This window comes from Triturus cristatus, chromosome 3_1, assembly GCF_964204655.1.
Source record: "Triturus cristatus chromosome 3_1, aTriCri1.1, whole genome shotgun sequence".
NCBI classification, from domain to species: domain Eukaryota; kingdom Metazoa; phylum Chordata; class Amphibia; order Caudata; family Salamandridae; genus Triturus; species Triturus cristatus.
Genome location: NC_140583.1, coordinates 965540209 through 965565864, shown reverse-complemented (window position 1 = coordinate 965565864; position 25656 = coordinate 965540209). Strand labels below are relative to the sequence as shown.

The window sequence follows — 25656 nt, the reverse complement described above, 5'->3', positions numbered from 1 at the left end:
AAAAAATATTTTAGCAATGTGGAATACCTCTGCTGGGGTACGAGATAAAACCATAGCTGCAATGCCCTTGGAGCCAAGATAATGTCAGTAATAAGTCTCCCAAACACTGCGTAATCTATCGCTCAATTATCAGCTTTAAACAGATTTTGGAAATTCAGTCATTTTTCTCCAAACATTTACTTATGGATTCTGAAAATACACACATTTCTGTCTCGAATACATGCATTTCGGACTCAAATACATGCTTTTCAAATTAGTTATACATAAATTCATTCAACCAAGCAAAAGCTTCTAACTTAGTAGGCAGGGCTGCACATAGGAGCGTCACTTACAGGTAGGTGGACAGTTGCCAGTAGTTAACGAGTTACTTATTGGCGAAACTTGATTTATAGCATACACTGGAATCTGCCAATTGAAATCTGTGGTTCTTGAAGTATTTAAAAATATATGTGCTCATTTCTGTTGCAAGCTTGTGAGACACTACCATATGCACTTTCATGGTGAATCCAACTCAGTGTTTTGTTACCCACTTCTCCTTTACAAGACAGCAACTAGAAGAAAAAGTTACTTACCTTCGGTGACGCTTTTTCTGGTGGATACAGTATCTGCCTGTGGATTTATCATCTTTAGAACTACCCCTGCGCCAGCAATCCACGGAAATTATTTACTTAGCTCTCCCACGTCAAGGAGGAAGTCACAATAGCACATCTTCGCTCGTGACTTGGTACGACGTCACCAAAGCCATAAGAAGACCTCGTCGGCGTGCTGATGTCAGTTCCACCCATTTTTAGGTCTCGCCTGACCCAGCGCATGCGCTGGTCTGGCGAGACTTATTGAGAGGGCTCCAAAAAGTGCTACCAGGCCAGCCTAGCGCTACAGTGCATGTGCACGCGAGGGCGCGACGCGATTACTTTCACTTTCCGCTTTGATGTTTGATCGCGATCACAATCACTTTCGCGGCCGCACGGCCGCTTGGCATAGCCAATAGGTCTCGCTTTTGGGACCTTATAAGCATTTAGTTATGCAACTGTTGCATGGCTAAACACTTATAAGGTCCCAAAGGCGAGACCTATTGGCTATGCCAATGCTTGTTTCATGTGCCCTCAAGGCGAACGGGCGGACCAACAACATAATACAAGTATATATATATATATATATATATATATACACACACACACACACACACATACACACACACATATACATACACACACACACATACATAAAACGAAAGCCAAAAACCAAAGCGTTTCCTAGCAATAAACTGTACGATATATAAATGACATATGAAAAATAAATGTCAAACAGTCAGAAGTTCTCTCGGTATAAGCAGGTGGACATCGGGGAGGCGGGTGGGTCACTGAGGAATCCACAGGCAGATACTGTACCCACCAGAAAAAGCTTAACCAAAGATAAGTAACTTGTTCTTCTGATGGATACATCGGTCTGTGGATTCCTCACCTTTTGAATTGAATCCCTAAGCCGTTCCCCTCTCGGAGGGGGGTGTCCACCCACCTAAACCAAAAAAATCTTGCAGCACAGAGCGTGCAAAATGGCCGTCCCTCCTAATCTACGAATCCACGTAATAATGCTTCACAAAGATGTGGAGGGAGGCCGAAGTTGCCGCCTTGCAAATGTCTACAACAGGAACACCTCTAGCCAAAGTAGAAAAAGATAACTTCACTCTGGTGGAATGGGCTGGAATACCTTCAGGGGGCTCCTTCTTGGCCAAGGCGTAGCAGATCTTAATGCACAAGATGATCCACCTGGAAAGTGTTCTTTGTGGACAGCTTTGCCCTTCATCCTTCCAACATAGCCCACAAACAGCTGATCATCCAGTCTTGGGTCCGTGGTTCTGTCCACGTAGAAGCTGCCAGCCCTCCTAGGGTCCATGCGGTGAAGTCTATCCTCCTCCTTGGAAGGATGAGGGGAAGGATAGAAGGTAGGTAAGGTAATAGACTGCCCTAGATGGAAAGGAGTGACCACCTTAGGCAGGAAAGCAGCCCTGGTCCTGACAACCATCTTTTCTGCATGTATGGTTAAAAACAGAGGTTTAGAACCAAGAGGCTGAAGCTCACTTACCCTCCTGGTTGAGGTGATAGCGATCAGAAAAACCGTCTTGAAAGTAAGAAGCCTCAACAGGCAACTATGAAGAGGCTCAACAGGAGACCCCATCAGGAAAGTAAGTACTAAATTCAAATCCCACTGAGGCATAATGGAGGGAGTGGGAGGAAACCTATTGGTGAGGCCCTTAATGAACCTCACAACAATGGGGGACTTAAATTAAGACAGCTGGTCCGACAAACAGAGGAAAGCCGACAAGTAACCCTTTACTGTAGCCACAGCAGAACCTTGCTGCGCCAAGGAAAGTGAAAAGCCAAGTACATCAGATAAATGGGCCTTCAAAGGCTCAATGGACCTCTCCACACCATTTCACAAACGTGGCCTGCATAGAGGAATAAATAGATTTGGTGGAGTGTCTCCTGGATGATAAAATAACATCCACTACATCGGCGGGACAGAGAAAGAACTCAGGTTGCCCCCTTCAATCTCGATGCATGAAGGTGCAAGCTCTGGAGATGGGGGTGTGGAAGCTGCCACTGCAACCGTGAGTGGAGGTCTGCCCTGAGGGAGACGGAGCGGAGGGTACGAAGAGAGGTGAAGATCTGTGTACCACACCCTTCTTGGTCAATTCAGAGCGATCAATATGACTTGGGCCTGATCTAGGCAAACCTTCCTCAGAACTTGAGGAATCAAGGGTATGGGAGGAAACGTGTTGCGAGCTCCAATCCAATTGAAACGCGTCTCTCAACGCTCCCTGCATCGGATACTGAAGATTGTAGAACGACTGGCAGTGCGCGTTCTCGTGAGTGGCAAACAGATCCAAACAAGGAAACCTCCACAACTGGAAGATGTAATGGACCACCCCCGGATGAAGCCGCCACTTGTGATCGGCAGAGTATTACTGACTGAGACTGTCCGCACGCACATTTAGCACCCCAGCCAGATGATTTGCAAACACACAAAGCTAATGGCGCAGAGCCCAGGACCAGAGTCACAGAGCCTCTCTGCAGAGACGATACAACCCTACCCCTCCCTGTTTGTTTATGTACCACATTGCAGTAGTGTTGTCCGTCAGGAGTTGAATCGACTGACTGCGTAGGGAGGGAAGAAAGGCCTTCAGAGCCAAACATATTGCCCGCAATTCCATAAGGTTGATGTGAAGCAACCTTTCCTCCGGAGACCAAAGACCCTTGATCACCAGATCCCCCAGATGAGCACCCCACCCTAAAGTGGAGGCATCCGTGATTACTGTGGCCACCAGTGGAGGAGGTTGAAAAGGCTTTCCTAGAGATGGGTTGTCCGGCACACTCTACCAAGATAGCTCCGCTGCAGTGTCCCTGGAGATTCTGACCTTCTCCCCGAGATCCCCATTGTGCTGATACCACTGCCTGAGGAAGCACCACTGGAGTGCCTTCATATGCCAGAGTGCATGGTTGACCAACAGTATGCAGGAAGCGAACAGACTAAGCAGGCGTAGGACCTTCAGGACTGGAACAGCTCCATCAAAAAAAAAAAAAGAATCATCTCCTAAATGTCCAGAATCCTCTGCGGCGGCGGGAAAGCTCGACGTACAGTAGTGTCCAGTACAGCCTCTATGAACAGGCTGTGCTGAGAGGGCACCAGGTGAGATTTGGGTACATTTATCGAACAACAGTTGCGTTGTTACTTGCAAGAGACACAGCACCATCTCTGGCGACCTTGCTTTGAGCAGCCAGTCGTCCAGATAGGAGAAAACTGGAATCGCTGACCTTCTGAGATGTGCTGCCACCACTGCCATCACCTTTGTGAAGACCCGTGGTGCGGAAGTGAGACCGAACGGAAGGACCTCACACTGGTAGTGTTGAGAACCTACCGTAAATCGGAGATACTTCCAATGCGACTTCAGAATAGGGATGTGGAAATACGCATCCTGCAAGTCGATCAACACCATCCAGTCTTCCTGCTGCAGCGCCAAAAGTACCTGAGCAAAGGTCAACCTCTTGAACTTTTCCTGCCCAAGGCAAAAATTCAAATCCCTGAAGTCCAGGATCGGCCGTCCTTCTTGGGGGGGGGGGGGATCAGGAAATAACGGCTGTAGCATCCCTGACCCCTTTCCAGCTCCGGAACCACCTCTATCACACCTTTCTGCAGCAAGGGAAGAACCTCCTGCTGCAAAAGCAGCAAATGGTACGCTCAACACCAGCCCTGGCAGGGAGGGTAAGGATGTGGAAACTCTTGAAAAGGTAGGGCGTACCCAATTTTCCACAAGATTCAAAACACAATGGTCCGAAGTAACCGATTTCCAATCTTGTAGAAAATGGGACACCCGGCCCCTCTACTGGTGGGGACAGGAGAGAAGGAGAAGGAGGAAGACCGAAATCGAGAAGCTCCTCACAGACTGCCTCTACCTTTTCCTCTGTGTGACCTGTACAGATGGTTCTGCTGTGGATTTTGACGGCCTCGAAAGGAAGCCGCCTTGATACCTTTTGTACCGGCTGGGACTTCAGGCCCAAGGATCTTGCAGTAGCCCTACTGTCCTTGAAGGGCTGCAGCGCAGAATCCACCTTTGCTCCAAACAATATGGATCCATAGAAGGGTAGATCAAGCAAAGTAGCTTGTACATCCAGAGAGAAACCTGAAGCCCTAAGCCAAGCATGCCTCCTGGTAGCCACCGAGGAGCCCATTAACCTGGTGCCAGAGACCATAGTGTCCAGACCTGACTGAATGACCTGACGGGCTGCCGCTTGTGTGTCCGATAGCGCTTCCAAAAAGTGAACACGATCATCTTCAGGCAACTTAGGAGCTACTTGCTAGACAGTGTCCATTCGTGCATGAATGAACCTCCCTAGCAAACATGTGGCGTTTGTTGACTTTAGAGCCATACTTGCTGAGAACAACACCTTTTTGGCAGACTGTTCAAGGTTTTTTGAGCCTCTATCTCCCGGGGTAGTAGGGAAAGACCCAGTTAACTTATTGGAACAAGAAGCCTGAACTACCAAGCTTTCTGGAGAAGGATGGGCAGAGGAAAGCTGGATCACCAGGAGCAGGCTTGTAGTGTCTTGCCACTGACCTAGAAACTGAAGGGCAGACAAAGGCTCCTGCCACACCACCATAATCGGCTCCATCAATGCCTCATTAAAAGGCAGCAGAGGTTCAACAGTAGAGGAGGGAGAATGCACTTCAGTCAATATATTTGACCTAACCTCAGCTGCGGCTAACAAGATCCAACAGATCAGTAGCCTTCCTGATCACTGTGTGGTAAGGGGCAACGTCCTGTGAAGGCAAGGTCTTTGGAGAAGAAAGCTCCCACTCCAGGGAAGTATCCAGGCCACTGGCCACCTGTAACCCTCAAAGTCGTCCACGGAGTCGAGGATCTCCCCTTCATGTTCTTGCTGGTACTCCTCTTCCTCCAGCAGTCTCTGCACTTTCCTTCTGGAACGTCGCTTCAAGATCGGTGTCGCCTGCCATGGCGCCGGTGACAACAGAGCAAAAGAAGGGCCTTCCGAAGTGGGCAACGGCGCCTCTCGAATCCGGGATGACGTTGGTCCAGCACCATAAAGGCACCGGAGATTAAGATATCGGAGTCGAAAACCTCGCCGCCGGAAACTGCCATAATGGAGCCGTCGGCATGAAGGGCGCCTAGGCATACTGCTGGGGGATGCCCAAATTAAAGGCAAGCGGATCCACGGGACTAGACAGCAAACCGGTAGGATAAGATGCCTTGGCAAACATGCCAAAGATCGCATTAAGGAAATGCGATGGATCTGCTCCTGGTCCAGGAAAAGGAGGATAAGGATCCAAAGCCCCTTGGTCCGGATCCATTGGTGGCCTTACAGGGGGCCGAGGCTGCGGCGCCGGAGACACCGGAGCTGGTACAGGCAAAGCTGCAGGAACTGGAGAAGACTCTCTGGGAGCCGGAGAATCTCTAGGTGCTGGCGAATCCCGATGTCGGAGAGTAGGCCGGAGTCGCCTGTGGAGAAGGAGTAGGCGACTGCGAGATGGCATCCTTCTCATGACTCTGCTTCACGGGGGATGCCGGCCTTGATGTCCTGCCCTTTGAAGATCGACGGCGAGACCCATGTATTCTCTTCTTTATATGCTTCCTCCACTTCAAAGCATGCGAGGTCAACGCCTTCGATCCCTTGTGACCTCTCTTCTCTTTTTATGTCCGCGCCATTAAGAGAGATTCGCCTCACGCTCCTTCGGCGCCTTCGGGTTCCTCTTCCGACAGCACGAACACCCTTTGACGTCTTGGTCCAAAGAAAGACATCATAGACACAGTCGTCGTCGAGATCTGTGATGGACATATGACCCCCACACTCCCTGCAGGGCTTGAAACCTGACTTCTTCGAAGTAGCCATTCTCAGTGCAACACGAAGTACAGATAGAAACAGTTATAGCATGTAAAATGGAGGGTCCAAAAAAAGAAAAAAAAAAAAAAAAAAAACATAACGTGCCGACGGCGCGGAAAAAAGGGAACCGACGTCAGAACGCCGACTAGGTCTTCATATGGCTCTGGTGATGTCATACGGAGTCGCGAGCGGAGCCGTGCTGTTGTGACGTCCTCGTTGACGCGGGAAAGCTAGGAAAAGAATTTCCGTGGATTGCTGACGCAGGGGTTATTCAAAAGGTGAGGAATCCACCGGTAGATGTATCCATCAAAATTTCCACTTCTAAACCAGCAACACAGTACTGTACGCCAGCTCACAATTGGTGATCTAGAGGGATAGCCTGGTGTTATGCCCCCTCTTATAAGCTTCATCAATAAATGGATTTGCAACTTCTGCTCCAACCACTACACAGGGCTGTCTTTCTCATCTATGTTAAGAGCTTCTATGCAGGTTGCACATCCCATAAAAGTTATCCAAAGGTCTCCTGGCATCCCTCAGCGTTTACCATACCAGCCCAGGCTTTCTTCAATAGAAACTCCCTTCTAATTTGGTGATGTTTGCAGCCCACAGTTAAATGGCTGCAGGGCACAGGGTGGCCTGGTCGATCAAAAATGTGTGTCGCATAAGGATGAAGGCATCTGAGACTTTAGTGTTTAACACCTCCTACGTAAAATTAAACTGAATGATTTTCCCACTTCTCCGTCTGAGAGCTTCTTAAACTGGTTTTGTGCAGGGGTGAGAAAACCTCGATCAACTCAGAATTGCCGTAAGAGATCTCATTCTGTAGTGTTTCCCAATAATAAGGTGATCATCATCCATGTTTAGAGCTAATAGATTGGTGATACACTCTGCAAAACGTTCTGGGGTCTGTTTCTACTTTTCCACCTATTTTATCTGTTTAAAAGAAACATTAGAATTTTAGCCATAAACATAATGTGATCAATTTTCAAGCTTATTTGTACTGTCTTTTCAAGGAAAAGAATACACCTTGTGGAGGAATGTTGTAGTGGGCACAACATATACAAGAGGATTGAGAAAGCGATAGGTTAAGTATCATGTGGAAAGAAGTTTACAAACAAGGTGATGAAAGATGTGCTTGGATTAATCCCAGTCACTGACGTAAGCTTGGGCAGATTTCCAGACCATCATTTGTCACCCACTAGGACACTATAAACAGACCTGCCATGTACATTTAAGTCTTGATCTTGCTTCATATAGTTGCAGTCCTCATTCTGATTTTGGGACACTGACCTTGCAAGTGAAGTGTAGCTTGAGCCTTTGGCACAGTGATATCAGAGCTCACCGCCTGTCGCACCTAAGCCATTCACAGCAATAAACAAAATCTGAGAATTGATTCTATGTGATAAAGGCCAGTTTTGCCAATTCCCAAAGGGCGTTGACATTCTGGCCCATGAGGAGAACAAGACCAACAGAGACAAAGACTTTACTGCCCATGAAGTCCAGCATTTTAGGGTCTTGGTCTAGAGGAACAGTGTGAAAAGCATTCAGTATAATTTTGTTGAGGAGGTATTAACCACTAGACTCTGATGAAGAATGCAACAACATGAATTTCAGAACACACAGGCAAGCCTATGTCCTATAGCGCTTTGTTTGTGGATTGGTGGGCCTGAGAAAGGTTTCTCCCAGGCAGCTAGTAAAGGGACAGGAGTAAGGGCAACAGAAATTCAGAAACTGCAGAGGACTGCAAGAATTCCATTAAATAGTCAGATTTGACCCCAGAGTACAGCAAACGCCAATGTTTTTCATTACACCAAAGTAAGTGAAGAAAGTTCCACCGTAGGAGGACCAGAAGGGTAAGGGATAGTCCCTTCTGGGGAAGTGTCCAAACCACTTGCATTTTGTAAATCCAGGTGAAGACCAGCATCCGTGGTGGAAGAGGGGAGGGGCTATCAGCCTCCGGGCCATCGTCCTCTGTATGGCTTTAACAGCATGCCAAGAGTATTAGAGTCAGACCCAGTGCTTGATATGTAAAATTAAGAAAAAGAAAAAAAAAAAAAAACACGAGAATTGGAAGTGACAGGACCCTCGTCAGGAGGCCACCGCAGCTTGCACCACCCATCTTCACTGACAGCATTGTCAATTACAGTACCTACACAACTACTAACCATCACACTGCTAAAACAAACACATTAGAGAATGTTTGAGTCCCCTAAAGGTATAATAATTGTGGCAGGTATTCGTGGTTTTTAATGCATATTAAATAATAACCAGTTGGGATTTTGAAACTGTAAATAATATGTTGTCTGATTTAGAACAATCCGCTGCATTTTCAAGCATTGACATGTTAGAGGACACAACTGATGATTGAGCAGCGCGCGGCACAAACAAAATGGCCACCTAGGACGGAGCTCCGGTCCGCGACGGGAGACACCGCGGTGATTTCTGCTGCTCCAGCCTGCATTAAAGGATGAAACGGTGCTTTTGAAAAATCAGAAGACCCCCCTGCATAGGTTATGGATATTTTTATGGCTTTTTTCTGCTTCCATATGGGAATTCTTTGAGGTTGCTCTCCTCACATTCCGGCCACCATTTTGTCTCCTGCAATGCGATTTCTCCCCTCCGCAGCTTTACGCTTGTGGATGAATTTACCATAACTTTTACATCCCATGTTCTTTTTCATATTTGACATGGTTTGTCTTATACTTTTATGCACCTTTTTGTTCAGCTGAATGTTTTTGCGGCTCTTCTGGACATTCTTCATGTAAGCTGCGTTTGACGTTCTCTTTGTTTCCTTCACCGTTAGAGCATTGCTCCTCGACAACCCTACTCCATTGGTGTTTTTTTTTACTTCTAAGTCCTTACAGTTTTTCTGGCTTTATATTCGTCAGTTTATATGGGAAGGAGCAAGAAATTGCTTCTTGTTAATAAAAAAGCTACGTCTAGTGCTTCTGACTCCTGTTCGTCTAACACAATTTCTTCATTACAAACCACTGGCAAGATGACACAATCTAACTCCTCTAGACAACTGGCTTCGCTGACTTCTTCAATTAAAGCTCCATCCTCTGCCACCAAACGTCTTAAGCAAGACCCTCCTTCTCCACCAAAGCCTATCTTTCCTGTTGCCCTGGACATCGTGCTTGACGAAATTTGCGCCCTTCGTCCATTTATCGAGGAAAGAAAAACTCCTGTCTGCGAGTCTTAGACGCTAAATGGAATTCCATGGATTCTTGCATCTCAACAGTGGAACAACATGTTGGAGAGATGCACGGAATGTCTACCAAGGTTGCTTTCTTGGAGAAGGAGGTCTTCCGACTGAAGATCTTGAGAACAGGAACAGACGCAATAATCTGCGTTTACATGGACTTCCGGAGGGCTTGGAAGGTGACAATCCCATTACTTTTTTCTCAACCTTTCTCCCAAAGCTTCTGGATCTCCCTCCATCTACAAATTTAAGTATCCAGCATGCTCACAGGCTAGGTCCCCGCTTAACTTCTTCGCCAACTCCTTCGAAACCAAGAGGAGTGATTTTCCTCTTCTTGAAGTTTATGGACCTTTTACTAGTTCTAAACACTGCTAAAGCCAAAAAACAACTTTCGTGGTTTGGTTCTAAGATATTCACCTCACAAGAGGTCTACTCAGCAACTGCCAAACGTCGGAAAGCGTTACTAGATCTACCGCCTGCTGTACACACCATGGGAGCAAGATATGAGTTATTCCATCCGTGCTTATTTAAAGTTACCTTTCAGAACAATACTTTCACCTTCGAAGATCCAGTACACTTGAGAAAAGGTCTTCATTCTCACTCCATAACGTCGATGAATACTGCTGGCCCTTCCTCTTCTACGACTAAGTTACCATGACTTATTTCTTCTTACAGTAACATGGTTATTTTTCGTAATTTTACCTGCTCACTTTTTCCTTACAGGTTTTATACTTTTTGTCAAGTTTGGTTTGTTGGTATTCGTTTACTAGCATGGCGTTTCTCATTTTTCTCTTTTCCTTTTTCTTCTCAGAGTTGTCCTTGACATTTCCTTGTTTATATATCTCCCTGTTGTAGTCCATTCCTCCTGTTTGGGTAAGCCGTCTTCTCTTGTGTCTCGCCACACCTTATATTCTCCTTGTTCCCTCCCTAAAAGGTACGTATTACAGTAGTTAATCCCTTTTTCCTCATATTCTTGTCATCTTACATTTCCTTTTCTTTAATGGTGGACATGTACTGTCTTCTTGGATTATCTTTCTTTTTTCTCTTTTTCCTTTCCTTCTTCTCTTGTGTATCCTCCTTATCATTTTCCTTCTTTATCTCTTTCTCCCCTTTTCTCTTCTCTTTCCCTTGCATCATTGTTGATCATGTGCTTCTATATTTGATCCAATTTATTTACATTCAAAGTTATTTCATGGAATGTTAAAGATTTTATTTTCCCCATAAAGAGACAGAGAATGGTATTCCATTTAGTTACTTCTAAACCCGATTTAGTTTTATTGTAAGAAACTCACCTGTCAGAATTAGAGCCTTGAAACTTAAAAGGCAATGGGTGGGTATAGTTTTAGTATCCCTTACGACTACGAAGAAAAATGGGGTAATTATTTTAGTTCATAAACTTTTGAAATGTTCTGTTATTTCAAAGGAAGTTGATTTGGATGATAGATGGTTGTTAGTCAAGTTGCTTATTGATAATATCTCTTTCACTGTTTTTAATATCTATGCTCCTACTCAGCCAGACTCTTCTTTTTAGCCTAATATTACAAAATCTTGTATCCAACATAAAGATTCGTTTTTTATTTTGGGTGGTGATTGTAATCAAGTTATGGACCCTTTCGTTGATCGACAATCCCAAGTCCGCTTTACACCGCATAAACCACAAACAATTTCACACTACAATAGCTCAGACCCATCTGATTGACGCATGGAGACTTTGCAATCCTGACAGCTCAGAATTTTCCTTTTTCTCTCCTCCACATGGCACCCTAACATGATTAGATTATATTTTTCTTTCCCCTGCCATCTCAGAATCCCATCTCCTCTTCAATTGAAACCATTGTCATTTCTGATCATGCCCCGGTTGTTGCCGCTTTCGATTTGCTCCAATCGCATCCCAGATCGTCTAGATGGCGGTTTAATAATTCCCTTTTGCAGGACCCAAATTGCTCTTCCTCCTTCACTTCCTTTGCAGAAGAATTTTTCATTTTAAATTCCTCTCCGGACACCTCTCCTTCACTTCAATTAGACACTTTTAAAGGCTACAGCACGCGGTTTTATTATAGATTATGTCTCCAAATAAAAGAAGTTCCCTACTCAATCAGGGGAAACTCTTGCTCGCTAATATTAAACGTCTTGAACACCTTTTCTACACCTCCTCTTTAGACTCTTCCCTACAGGAGCTGGTTCGTGCCAAACTGGATTTAATAAAAAAAAATAAAAAAAAAATACTGACAATGCTTCCTCGTTTCTTCTTCGTTCGTCTGCTCGGTACTATGGTGGCCGCAACAAATCTGGTAAACACCTGGCAAATTATCTTAAAGCTCGGAAGGAACGCGTTTTGATTAATTCCATTCAATCATCGGATAGAAGTTTTCTTTCCAAAAATCAAGATATCTTAAATGAGTTCACAGAATTTTACAGAATGTTGTATACCCCGGAATCCAATCCGTTGCCTTACTCTATTGACGCATATCTTAACAAGGTTTCACCCTCCCCCCCATGTAGGCCTTGATTTCAGTTTGTTAGAATAGGATCGGTCTATCTAAGAAATTTCCCACTCCTTAAATCTTAAGAAAAATAAAACTCCAGGCCCTGATGGAGTTATGGTGGAATTTTTTCTACATTTCTCGTATCTTTTTCCACAAACTTTTACAGCTCTTTCAGTTTTTCCAAAATATTGGTAGCGCACAAGGTTCTTTCTTAGATGCTTCAATCGGTTTAATTCACAAAGATGGCTGAGACCCCAAACAATGTACAAACTATCGCCCTATTTCTCTGGTAAATGTCGATTATAAGATCTTTGCTAAATTACTCGCGCTACGTCTTGAGCATCTTCTACCAAAGCTTATAGGCTTTCCTGTGTCCAGCTGGCCATTTCTCGAAGCATTCTCTTGCTGCCCATATCAGCGTTGCCTACCTTGTTGCGCTGCAGTCCCCCGCCGCCGCCATCTCCATCTGCGGCTGCAGTGTGGGGACAGGGTCGGACTACACTCCCCAGCATCCTGTGCGCAACCGGACCCGCTGACGCTGTGTTCGCGCCACGAGGCGCTTAAAAGAGCACCGTTGGCTCGACGGAGCGGGTTCCTGTGTCCAGCTGGCCATTTCTCGAAGCATTCTCTTGCTGCCCATATCAGCGTTGCCTACCTTGTTGCGCTGCAGTCCCCCGCCGCCGCCATCTCCATCTGCGGCTGCAGTGTGGGGACAGGGTCGGACTACACTCCCCAGCATCCTGTGCGCCACCGGACCCGCTGACGCTGTGTTCGCACCACGAGGCGCTTAAAAGAGCGCCGTTGCCTCGATGGAGCGGGTTCCTGTGTCCAGCTGGCCATTTCTCGAAGCATTCTCTTGCTGCCCATATCAGCGTTGCCTACCTTGTTGCGCTGCAGTCCCCCGCCACCGCCATCTCCATCTGCGGCTGCAGTGTGGGGACAGGGTCGGACTACACTCCCCAGCATCCTGTGCGCCACCGGACCCGCTGACGCTGTGTTCGCGCCACGAGGCGCTTAAAAGAGCGCCGTTGCCTCGACGGAGCGGGTTCCTGTGTCCAGCTGGCCATTTCTCGAAGCATTCTCTTGCTGCCCATATCAGCGTTGCCTACCTTGTTGCGCTGCAGTCCCCCGCCGCCGCCATCTCCATCTGCGGCTGCAGTGTGGGGACAGGGTCGGACTACACTCCCCAGCATCCTGTGCGCCACCGGACCCGCTGACGCTGTGTTCGCACCACGAGGCGCTTAAAAGAGCGCCGTTGCCTCTGCGTCGCGGGACGCGCGCGGGCGGCGCCGGGCTGAGCCCGGGCAGAGGGCGGGCCGTCTGTGGCTGTCAGGGGCAGACAGAGGCAGGGCTGGGCCACCCCCTTTGGTGCATATTACACTATTTTCCTTTCGGATCAACATTCCCAGTGATGTACACGGAAGTCTGAGGACCGTGAATATAGCCAGCCACAGTACGTCCACATCACATGTAAGCAACTCCCCTGACGCCAACGAAAGCCTGTTATCATAAAGCCCGCCTCCTGTTTTCTTGACCGGGACTGATTACACCATCAAAGTGAGGTGAGCACATTTTTCTATTATGGGGAAACTATCTGCAAACTCTTCTGGTCAGGGCCCCAGAAGTTCTCCCATCATTACGTCGTCCCTCGAAAGCATGTTGGAAAGTGCTTTTATGTTGGTTACGTCTGAAATTGAGGACACTGAACGACGATTATCTTTGGGACAAATCACACTGTTGTCACCTATGTCCCGTGGTGTTGCTAATGTTGATTCTACAACCCCTGTGCCGTTAACACCTAATATAATAGTCGTCAACCCTACTCATCATGAAAACTCATCTGGGGTCACAGAGGCCAATAAGTCCGCTACTCCCACTGCTGAAATAGCTGACTCACAGCAGGAAATGGAAGCCGCTCCCCCTATTGTCAAATCTGCCCCAAATTCCAAGACCACCGGGGGGAAAAGGAAGAGTGGCAACATAAAAGCGCCTATTGCCAAGAGGAAACAACCCCCTCGCAACAACAAAACTCAACCAACTCCCCAGAGTATGTGGTCACGAGGGAAATCTACATCAAGTGTGGGACCAGCCAATGTAAGCACACATTTACAGGGCCCAACAAATGGCACCGTCGACTTAACTACCACTATAGTAGAAACCAACACCTTGTGCACACAAACTGAGTTAGCACCCGCAAACAGCATGCTGGGTAGGTCAACCGAGAACTTAATTGACACTATTGTGGATTCCACTTTTAAACAATTGAAAAGTCTAATGGACAAACAGTTTAATCTTATTTTTAAACGTCTGGATAGACTGGAGAGCCTAGTAAAGAAAGAAGACACCAAAAGGAAAGGGACTTTTATTATTGATCAAACCAGGGGGGAACGATTACTAAAAGATATGGAGGCTACTAACAAGGGGACTCAAGGAGGTAGTGGGAAACACACTATAACTAGTGTAGACAATTTATGCGCAAAATGCAAGGGCAGTAAGGAGAGCTTGCCTCGCAACTCCGTAATGAGCAATTTGGTCAGCATACCACCTTTGTCAATAGCTCCTGCCACCAATAACCCTTCTTGCCACGCTCCACCCCCAATAGCAGTCCCCCTTACCCCGTCTGAGACAGCACCCATAAACCCAACGTTACATACCAACCACAAGTCTATTCCTCCCATCCGGCCTAAAAAACACGCCGCTGCGGTACTTAACCTGCCGCCAGAGGCATGTCCTTACGTTTTAATTTTAGCCGGAGTACCACCTCTGCAGGAAAACCAAAGTGAGTCTTGGGACCAACTCAAGAACAAGTGTATTGATTGGTTATGCAAGTTTAAGGGGATGGGTATGGAGATTGCCAATACAATTCTGATGGTAAGACGGGTGGGTTGGGTTGGACCCTCGACAAAAAATATTATGGGCGACTGCATAGTCGTAAATTTTAGGCACCCTTCCCTGGTAAAATGTATTTTAAAACGTAATATCATTCATCCTAGCACTGCAACAGCCATAACTTCTTTACCACTGGGCTTCTTTTATAGACCACCCCAAAGAAATGATCACCCTACACTCCCGATATATCCCGTATACAATCGGTTTGATGTTTTGACTGATTTAGAGGGTCAGGATTGACTCTCGTGCAATCTTTCAAATAATGTAGCACAGCCTCGGGAGGCACCAATAGCCATCCAGGCTAAGTCTAAACCCAGCCCTACCATTAATCACCGAACAGCCTGTCCGGTAGAGTGTTTTTCCTCTAGTACTGCCATTTGTGAACCTACGTCCTCTAATCAACATCTAAAAATACTAAGCTGGAACATCGCTGGCCTAAAACCAAAAATGAATATAGCAGAGTGGACTAAAATGGTCAGCAGCTTTGATGTTTTGATGTTTCAGGAGACATGGAGTACCAGTAGTATGTTACTTGAGGGTTTTGCTTGTTTTAATAGTACTGCCCTCAGCCCTGAAGCTGGCCGACCTAGCGGGGGCTTATCCACATGGATAAAGATTACTGCAGGAAGTTGCATTAAACCTCTGGGGACAAATGACAGTCATTTGCAGGCCATAATATACTCGAATGGGATTACGATATGTTTTATAAATTTTTATAACAATGATTTTAAATCACTGCCCAATAAGAATTTTATTATTTTATTTGATTTCATTGATGATATGTTAGAGGGTAATAAGTTTGGGAAACTGGATGGAATCTGTTTAGGGGGCGATTTTAATGCTCATTTGTACAAAAGCATGCATAACACCACAGTTTCATCTCCCCCAATAATCCCCTGTAAAAGAGGGGAAGAACTGTTTAATCATCTATCCTCCAGGGACCTAATCAATGTCATGGATAAAGCCGGTGGATCACCCGACACCGACCATTTGCCCACCTTTATAGGCCGTGGTTGTTCATCAACCATCGACTATGTTTTTATATCATCGGCCCTTGAGAATTGCCTAGTTAAGGCTGAGGTCTTATCAGCTAGGTATAGTGACCATAATCCAATTTTGACAATCATCAAATTTGCCAATAAAGTCACTAAACGGAAAGAAATAGGGGCAAGGGATCTGGTCGCATCCACCGACAAACTTAGAGTAATTTGGAAAGGCATAAATAATAAAGCTTTACTTGCGCGAATTATAAAATCTCATCCTTTAACTGTGGACACGTGCCTGTCTAGTGACAGTCAAGACACAGAGATTGTTGAAGCCTTTGTTAGGCTATGCACTGGCATTAAACAGGAAATTTCTAAACCTATCAGGCAACAAAGCAAGAACAAAAGATGGTTTGATGGGACTTGCTCACGGGCTAACCGGGACCTCCGCAAGGCACTGGCCGAAAAACCCCGGAACACGAATTTGGTTATGACCCTGAGAAGATGCTATAAAAAAGCAATAAAGTTACGTACGGATGAGATCTTGAAGGAGAGGTGGGATTCACTAGCCCGCACTGCCGTACTTAAAGACGTGACTGGGTTCTGGGGCGAAGTAAAAGCTCTGAGGTCCATGGGATCCAACCTAACTCCCATTAACTGTAATATACCAAGCAAGATATGGGAGGAGCATTTTGCAAAAATATATACAGCCCCAGTAACAACTATAGATTTCCTTTGTACAGAAATTAAGGTTGCTATATCCATTTCGGAAGTGGAAGATGCTATTAACCAAAGCGCAGGGAACAAAGCCCCAGGCCCTGACGGTCTATCAATTGATCTAATTAAATCCGAACCTGATTTCTGGTCCCCTTTGCTTTGTAATGTTTTTAACAATTTGTCTAACACTAAAATCCCAGATACCTGGTCATGTAGCGTCATCGTACCTATTTTTAAAAAGGACGATAGATCAAACCCCAGCTGTTACCGCCCTATATCTTTAATAGATAATACACTGAAGATCCTGGGCAGAGTGTTCTTTAATAGAATCAGGCTTTGGGCAGAGGAAAATCACATTTTACATCCCTGTCAGCTGGGATTTAGAAGCAATGTGGGAACTGTCGAACAATGTTTGAATTTAAACCTTATTTTAGGCAAGTACACCGTCGCTAAAAAAGTTCCTTTGTACCTGGGCTTTATGGACTTATCGTCAGCGTTCGATTTTGTAAATCGATCGAAGTTATGGGAGACTCTTTTAAACTATGGACTAGATGAGTCACTAGTTCACTTTCTGGCACACCTGCACAGAGACCTAAAAGCACGTGTTAGGATAAATAATGATGGAGAGGTCTCCGGGGATATTTTAATTGGCAGAGGGGTCAGACAAGGGTGTGTTCTGGCCCCCCTTCTTTTTATCCTTTATATAAATGAATTAAACAAATCCCTATCTAAACTTTCTTGCGATGTGCAGAAAATTAATGGTAACTTACTCCCAGTACTTTTATACGCAGACGATGCGGTCTTGATGGGCCGCACATCCAGAGCACTACGTACGTTAATTATGGGCTTTGTCTCCTTTATGGCTGGTTTGGACTTGTGCACCAATTTTAAGAAGTCATATATTATGTCTTGCGAGCCCAACAAATACCGTATTAACCACATAGCCTCAGGTGATAATATCCTAAAAAGCACTAGCACTTTCCCGTATCTGGGTCTGATCTTCTCAGACACCGGCTCATGGTCTGCACATGTAGCACATGGCAGAAACAAACTTGCCAAGACAGTTAATTCTATTATTAGCTTACAGCAGCCAAAGAGGGCTGAGGTTATGATGCCCCTAATACAGATCTATAAATCACAATGCTTACCTACCGCAACATATGGTGCCGAGGTGTGGGGGTACATAAATAGTAGCGGTATTCAAATAGAAGAAAATAGATTCTGTAGGAAGGTTTTGGGGGCACAAATCTCATCACCCACTTATATATGCCATAAAGAGCTAAACCTGCACTATGTTGAGGATTTTATCAAATCCCGGCCAGCCTTGTTCTGGCTGAAGTTGTGGCGAAACCCGGCCGCAATTCTAACACAGGAAATAATCATTGATTGCACCAAATGTGATAGGGGCATTTCCATATCATGGCTTAATGCTGTAAAAGAAAGTTTAGCTAGTGTAGAATTGGAACATATCTTTTTCCACCATCAAAACGCAGAGGGCATGAACATCAAGACACTGAGAAAGTTATTATATGACTCATACCGAAGGGAAAGAGAACATTCAGAGCTTCTCAAATCATCAATAATCAGATATATTTCCATCTCGTCTTGCCCTGGTTATAACAAAGTCACACCACAGGAATATCTCAAGAGAAACATCGGAAGATGGAATAGGAGCCTGCTCTTTCGCCTTAGGGATGGGAGCATAAAATATTCTCTCTGCTTTCCAAAATTTAGAGTATTTGCTCTGTCCATGTGGAAATGGTCAAAAACAAACAACTTTACACTTTCTGCTTTTTTGTAATTTTTACATTAGTTATACTAAACAGTATTTTATCCCTTACTTTAAGTCACATGCTATCACGGATCACAAAATGGCATACAATGAAATATTGCGGTTAGGGAGTGATGAGACGATTATCAGAGTAAGCTCATTTTTGTATTCTGCGATACGTTCACGGAAAACAATGGATATTATATAGATTGTCCTCCATCTGAGGTTATTGTTTACCTCATCTATCGCTTAAAATCTGCCAGGCTGTTATATGCACAGTGTATTTATTGAAATTGTTAGCACTTCATTGCCAGTTTGCACAAACTCCTATGACATTGACAACATGTTTGGACAAGTTTCATTCATTTTTACCTAGAGGTGATTATTTGCACCAACATTTTTATTCTATGCATTGGATTGCTGGTTTGCACAAAACGATACAGTTGATGATGTTCTCATGTTATGCACATTGAATATATTTGCACTTTATTGCTACCTTTGCACTTTTTACCCATGTCATCAGTAATATCATCATGGAAAATGATCTTGTTTTTATTGCTGTTTTTTTGTATTTTACATCTGATTGGTGGTGATGATTTGTACTTTTATGGATATTTTATCCGAATAAAGACCATTTGACTTAACTTGACTATAGGCTTAGAGCAATATGGTTTTGTTAAGGATAGATTAACCGCTGATAATTCCGGTTTATTCTTTAATGTTTTAAATAAAGCTCCATCTCTTTCTTACCCTCTTGCTGCAGTTTCCATTGATGCAGAAAAGGCTTTCGATAGAGTTAATTGGTCTTTAAGCTCTTCATTGGCATGGCTTCGGCCCTAAATGTATCTCTTTAATATCTTTATTATATTCCGCTCCTAAAACTTCTGTAGTAGTAAATGAGCTTGTTTCTAACTCTTAACTTACATCGAGGAGTGCGACAAGGTTGCCCTCTCTCGCCCCTCCTCTTTATTTTAGCACTTGAACTTTTTCTATCACACATTTGTCAGAACTCATCAATTTCCGGCTTGGATTATGGGAAGCAACATTTAAAATTACTTTTACGTTTCATTTCCCATCCTGAATCTTCTATCACTCTTCTGCAAGAAATTTTTGATTTTTTTTTGTTTCTGGTAATAAGATAAACTCTGACGAGACAGAAATGCTTCCCATCACAAAATTTTGTTTTAAGCAACATTTTGACGCTACTGGCTTTAGGTGGAATAAATGAAGAATCAAATACCTTGGTATTTGGTTTAATAACTCTATATTAGACTCCGTGAGAATTAATATGAAGGAGGTGATTGATCGTATCTCTAAACTCCTATCCTCATGCAATCCTCTTTTCCTTTCCTGGTGGGGACGACTTGATTCAATTAAAATGATGATCACCCCTATTTTATCATATACTCTCTCTATAATACCCAGTAGATAGTTATAGTTAGGACCGTGTTTCCATAGGAAATCTCAAAATTCTATTTTGAATAACTTTGGCGCCAGTTGACGAATCCTCGCGAAATTTTCAAAACTAATGGGGCGCTCCGCTCAGCTCCTACCCTGAAAGTCTCGGGGGGATTCGTCAAGAGGGGGCCGAGAAAAAACGGGGGTCCCAAAACGCGTTTTCCCCATGCATTTTCCCATAGGACCTTTAGTCGAAGGTACAGCCCGAACGGCTGAACAGAATTACTTGAAATTTGGCAAAGAGGTAGTCCTCAGGTCAGGGATGTGCCTTTTGCATATATGGAGTCAATCTGTTCAGTAGTTCCTGAGAAAATTGTAGTTAAAGTGCATAAATATCTATAGCCGCGCACCGTGCGCGCACCCTAACGTGCGCGAGCATAATTCTGATTGGTGGTTACCTGTCAGTCAACGTTCGAATTGGTCGAAATCAGGAAGTGTCGGCCGCCATTTTGTTTGTTTTGAGTGCGAGAGTGAAAAAGGAAGATGGCGAACGTGAAAAGGGGGCAGGGTAGAGAGTTCCTGACCCCCTAGCCTTTGTCAGGGGGTCCCTGAAGGACCCCGAAGGCAGAAAAAAACATTTTAATTATTATTTTTTTTTTTTTAAATCGCGGGGTGCGCGCACGGTGAAAAACCATAAGAAAAAACAAAACATTTAATACGTAGTTTATTGTAAAATAAATATATAAAAAAGATAATAATAAATACATAACTTAGCATTTAAAAAACCGTACAAATTCACTGAAAAAACCATAGGTTTCACACATGTTATAGTTAGGTGGGCATTTCACTCGTAAAAAAACAATGAAATTCCCCCGTTATAGTTAGTTGAGATAACTATAACTTGCGCGACCGCCACTCTATCACAAGGATGATGTCATAAGTGATGTCATGAGTGATGCCACTGACCAGGTCATGAGTGATGTAATATGTGACGTCATGAGCAGAGGATTGCGGGCGCGCGAGTTATAGTAATCTCAACTAACTATAACGGGGAAATTTCATTGGTTTTTTACGAGTGAAATGTCCACCTAACTATAACTCACGCGACCGTAATCCTCTGCTGATGACATATGTGTCTTTATGAAAAAAAAATATTTGTAATATATGTATAGCTAAAATTTAATGGAAGAACACATGGGCAAATAATTGTCTAAATACAGTATTACCATCAGCAGAGGATTACGGTCGCGTGAGTTATAGTTGCCTACAGTAACTATAACGGGGGAATTTCATTGGTTTTTTATCAGTAAAATTTCCAGCTAACTATAACATGTGTGAAACCTATGGTTTTTTCAGTGAATATATATATATATATATATATATATATATATATATATATATATATATATATATATATATTCCAGCTCAGGCTTGGTTTCCGTCACGTGGGAAGCACTCGAACAGCGTCGCAGGGCTCCAAGCATCAGCCCTGTATCATAGGTATGAGAACGCCAGGCAGCCGAGTCAGTTACAGTCCTGTTGCCACATACGCCCAACGCGTTTCGAAATCTTTCTTCTTCAGGGGCTGGTGGTATCGGAAGCACTTGTGTTCATTCTGCAACTCCTTTTGTACACATGGTGACGTGCCCTGGATGGGCGGCTCTGAATGAGACTCCGCTGTGTCTTATGGGAGTCGTAGTCTGACCGGACATTGTAGCGTCCTAATTGCAAGTGCAAACAGTAAAGTTCAAAGCTCGGAATGAGCCTCAGCTGTCATCTGTTCTCTCAATCCAACGACGTTGTCCCACATCGAGGGGCTCGCAGGATGCTTTCCCCCGTGGCCCCCAGGTTCTCGGGGTGGTGCTTTCCCGGCGGCACGGACGCCGCCAAATATTCCAGCTCAGGCTTGGTTTCTGTCACGTGGGAAGCACTCGAACAGCGTCGCAGGGCTCCAAGCATCAGCCCTGTATCATAGGTATGAGAACGCCAGGCAGCCGAGTCAGTTACAGTCCTGTTGCCACATACGACCAACGCGTTTCGAAATCTTTCTTCTTCAGGGGCTGGTGGTATCGGAAGCACTTGTGTTCATTCTGCAACTCCTTTTGTACACATGGTGACGTGCCCTGGACGGAAACCAAGCCTGAGCTGGAATATATATATAAATATATATATATATATATATATATATATATATTGGCTAAGCAAGCCACGATGGTGGCCATGCATTGCTGAGGCTCCGCGCTCGGGCCCTCTCCTACTCAATACAGAGCGTCGCTGCGGGTGCTCGGCGGACCTGGGAGCACCGGAATGTGACTGCACGGCGGTGCGGTACCTGCGGAAGCCGGAGAACGTCTGCCGCTTCAGGGACGGGGCTTCGCCGGGCGGACTCCAGAGTTCAAGATGGCGCCGGGACTCCTCTAGGTGAAGCGAGGGACGGTGCTGGGAGAAACCCCGAGGACGTCGGCGCATCGCGCTCTGCCTGCTCCAACATCCGAGCGGTGTGGACCGGGAGCGGACCCGGGAAGAATAGTATGGAGCGCCACGGCATGGACGACTATCGGCGCCCCTAGTCCGCCCGCCATCTTGGGTGCTGTGCGCCCGTCGCTCACCGGGAGTGGACCCCAGCGCTAACATCGGACGCTCCAGGTACTCCTCACAGCCTATTCCTGGGGGGACTGAGGGGGAGCGTTGGATCTCGGCGGGGGCGGCGTGGCCTGGAGGTCCTCCGACCCTCATATTCAGATCCTGCCTGACCTTGACATGGCCGCCCGGATGGCACTGGACCTTTCCATACACCGCCGGTGAGGCCCCTACCTTCGTGGCCACCACAGTGACAGCCTCCCCAGCGGCACCCGAGAGAGCCGATACACCCCCGTCTGGCCCGCCCGCCGTCTGGCCACAGCAGACCGCTTGGGAACCCCCTGGTGCCTCGGGGGGCCCCGGAGATCAGAGAGAGCTGGCGCGACGGGCCGCGCCGGCATGAGATGGTGGCGGGCCCTGCACCCTGATCGGGGCGCTCCAGATGTCGGGCATAGTGGGCGCACAGTGAGGCCCAGAGAGGACTGCGGCTCTTGGCAGGGGCGACGCGAGCCCGGGTTCCTCTACCACCCACAACTGGACCTCGCCAACCTTCATAACTGAACTGCGGGGGCCCCGACTCCACTGCGGGGGCCCTGACTCCTCTATGGGCTCCTGGAGGGGGCTCTGTCCACACGGCAACTGCGAAGATAGCCCTCCGAATTCTGTGGAGTGCACCCCCTAACTCATTGGGACGATGCAAGTGATCTTCCACCCGCACCATTGAATACACGTGTGGTCTCCCTGTGGGTGGCCTGCTATTGGGAGCAACTCGCCCGTAGCTTCCAGCGCCCGACATAGGCGACTCCTGTACCCTGACTGCAGTGTGGGGTCCAGAATACCGGCTCGGGTTGCTCTCCTCCGGCGACATGCTCCCGCCATCCATCAACACCGTGGGGGCCCACGCCTTTCCTCTTTTCGCGGACCCCTGGCACCACTGAGAGCTCTTGAGACCTGATCGACAGCACCGCCCCCCCCCCCCCCCCACGCAGGGTGAAGATGGGGAAATCAAAGTCTACGCAGCACCACGCGGTCCCGGAAACAGCCCCGGAGAACATGCCAAAGACCTCGACCTGGTCCCCCAGTACGGCACCCTCCTCGGACCTATCAATCTCGGATAAACTGGATAAGGTCCTCGCCGCCATCAAACTATCCCGCTTGTCTATGGAGGAATGCCTTGGTACCCTGGCGACAGACGTCAACCTTCTCCGAGACGGTCACCGTAAATTGGCTGACCGGGTGCGAACAGAGGAGCAGACACTAGAGGAAATACAGCCAATGCTAAAGGAACACCAGACGACGCTCCAGGGAGTCCTCACTCGTCTAACCGCGGTGGAAGAGCGCGTACAGGACTTGGAAGGTCGCTCGCGACGCTGCAACATCCGGGTGCTGGGACTGCCGGAGGGTGTCGAGGGTGGAAACCCCATAGACTATATGGACACATGGCTGAAGTCCTTCACCCCAACATCAGACCGTACAGCATTCTTCTCCATCGAACGAGCTCACAGAGTGCCCGCCCGAAAACCCCCACCTGGTGCAGCTCCTCGGCCACTCCTTGCTAAGTTCCTGCACTTCCGGGACCGCGATGCGGTGCTTCGAGCGGCGCGACTGGCAGCGCCACTACGGGTGGAAAACAACCAGATAATGATCTTCCCGGACTATGCCTGAGCAGTACTACAGCAAAGATCGTCCTTCTTGGACGTAAAGCGGAGACTACAAGACAAAAATATTCAATATGCTCTGCTCTTCCCGGCTCGCCTCAAGATCCTCCACAAAGGTTCTTCCCTTTTCTTCACGACTGCGGAGGCCGCACAAGATTGGGCAGATCAACATTGCTCGCGGGCACTCAACCCTCATCCTCAAAGGGGCTCGCCTCTCAAAACTTTCCGTGCTCGGAAACGCCCCATGAAACTCCGCAACATCGAGTCGAGAACAGCGAACTGCTCCCACGACTCGCCTGATCTTGAACAGATTATGCGGGAGAGGCGCGAAGCTTTGCAAGCAGCAATCAACCTGCGCTCCACGCAACACTCGGAACCCATAGACTGACCCCCGCACCTCTTCTCATCAGAAGGCGAAAACGACAGCGATGGCACCGCCTCGGGGGTAGACCTGGTGGCGCCTCCCCATGCCACTCCACAAATGGCAGATGGACTGCTAGATGGACAAACCCCTCCTATTTCATCTTGAAGCAACCCAGACATACAGACTGCCAAATTGTATCCTTACACCCATTGCCTAAAAAGCGGGGATTGACACCCTGCACGTGACACGCATTGCTCCTTCTACATGCCCATTTAGCGCGAGGCTTCACACTTGCATGTCGTCACCCCCTATCACATAGAGCAGTTATCCCCCCTTGTGTCACGGGAGGAAGTTTGGACACACCGTTTCCTAAACGAGGAGTCCTTTGTATTGGGACAGTTTCCCGCACACCCACACGTTGTTCATACCCCGGTTCATACATGTCCAATTCCGCCATGGAGCGCCACACCACAGAATATTCGATTGGCCAGGCTCCCCCTCCGCCTACTTTCCCCGGACGCAGCACATCTCTAGGAGACCACTAAATGATTTATCTAACGGGCGCCTCACCCAACCCACACGCAGTACTGATTGCCCATGGCAAAGCTGACGAAAAACGCAGACATTAACATACTCACGCTAAATACACGCGGTCTACACACCCCACCTAAGCGCTACACGATCTACGCCTATGCGAAGAGGTAGAAAGCATCTATCCTCTGCCTGCAGGAAACCCACCTTAACTCAACCGAAGCGGGCAAACTGCGTGCAAAGTGGCGTGGTCTTATCTGTGGCATGACCTACTCATCATTTGCCCGAGGGGCGCTGATATGGATCCGCCCAGGAACCCCATTCCGGGAACTCAGGCGGGTGGTGGACGAAGAGGGCAGATTCGCCCTCCTGGAAGGACTCTTAGATGGTAGGGCTATCCTCTTGGGAAGTGTGTATGCCCCGAATGTCGACCAGGATAAATTTTGGGACCGACTCACAAACACTCTTGCCCAATTCACGCATGTACCCTGGATACTGGGTGGGGACTACAATTGTATCCCGGATCCGAGACTGGACCGGTCGCACCCCCTCTCCCGCACTCCCCCACCCACAGACAAATTGAACGGTTCAAAGCATGGGTTGCACACTGGTCACTCACAGACGCATGGAGACTGCACCACCCCCAGGCCCGCGTCTACTCTTTCCACTCCATCCCTTATAA

General features: G+C 46.8%; 1 protein-coding gene across 2 annotated transcripts in view; it reads right to left on the bottom strand.

Annotated features, from left to right (window-relative positions):
• ORC4 (origin recognition complex subunit 4) overlaps window positions 1-25656 on the bottom strand; it is a 359395-nt gene that overhangs the window by 211846 nt on the left and 121893 nt on the right. The window lies entirely within an intron of this gene.